Raw genomic sequence first — 903 nt, 5'->3', positions numbered from 1 at the left:
AGGGGGGCTCCCTGCAGGAGGCGGCATTTAGGCTGGGTCTTGAATGTGGCTCTGAGCTAAGACCTCTCCTGGAAACTCCAGACGAGGAGCCAGCTGCCAGTTGGACCCCTCCGTTTGGTGTCTCAGAGGGACCTTACACTCTGTAGGTCTAAGTCTGAACCTGGAAAATCCCCCCTGCCCCGTCTCAGCTCTGTTTCTTCTTAGGGAAAGCACCACCTCGTACCCATTTCTGCACCCAAACTCACATGTGAGTAATGGGGCTGTTCCCCTGCACTGTAAGTGCTCTGGTGGCAGGAACCATTTCTGGCTTTTGCTTGCTATTATCCTCAAAATGTAGTAAAGTACCTGGCACAAGACAGACCCTCAGATAATTCATAACTGGTGGGCTGGGGGCAATCCTGGCAGAAGAAAGAGTGTGTTCAAAGAAGTGAGACAAGCTGGGTGTGGTGGTGCACACCTATAGTCCCAGCTACTAAGGAGGCTGAGGTGGGAGGATCCTTTGAATCCAGGAGGAATCGCTTGAAACCAGCCTGGGCAACATAGCAAGACCCTGTCTCTAAAAGAAAGAAAAAAAAAAGAAAGTGAGACAGTGAAGGTCACAGGGAGAAAGGCAAACAGTAGGCTGCGGCCAGAAGAGAGAGTATCTGAGTATCTGGGGTAGAGGTAGAGAGGTGGGAGAAAATCAGATTGAGAAAGATAAGCCAGTGTCAGCAGGGAAAGGGCCTTGAAAGCCGAGCCAAAACATTTGATTTTTAAATCCACCTACAGCTCTGAGAGTTGTGGGTAGGGAAGTGCCCTGGACCAGTTTGCTGTAGAAAGACCACTCTGGCAATGTATGGTACATGGATAACAGGGGCAGACTGGGGGTGGAGAGACCAGAAGGAGGGCAGGGGTGGGGAGGTG

This window comes from Mandrillus leucophaeus, unplaced genomic scaffold, assembly GCF_000951045.1.
Source record: "Mandrillus leucophaeus isolate KB7577 unplaced genomic scaffold, Mleu.le_1.0 Scaffold241, whole genome shotgun sequence".
NCBI lineage: Eukaryota > Metazoa > Chordata > Mammalia > Primates > Cercopithecidae > Mandrillus > Mandrillus leucophaeus.
This window is presented reverse-complemented; position numbering follows the sequence as displayed.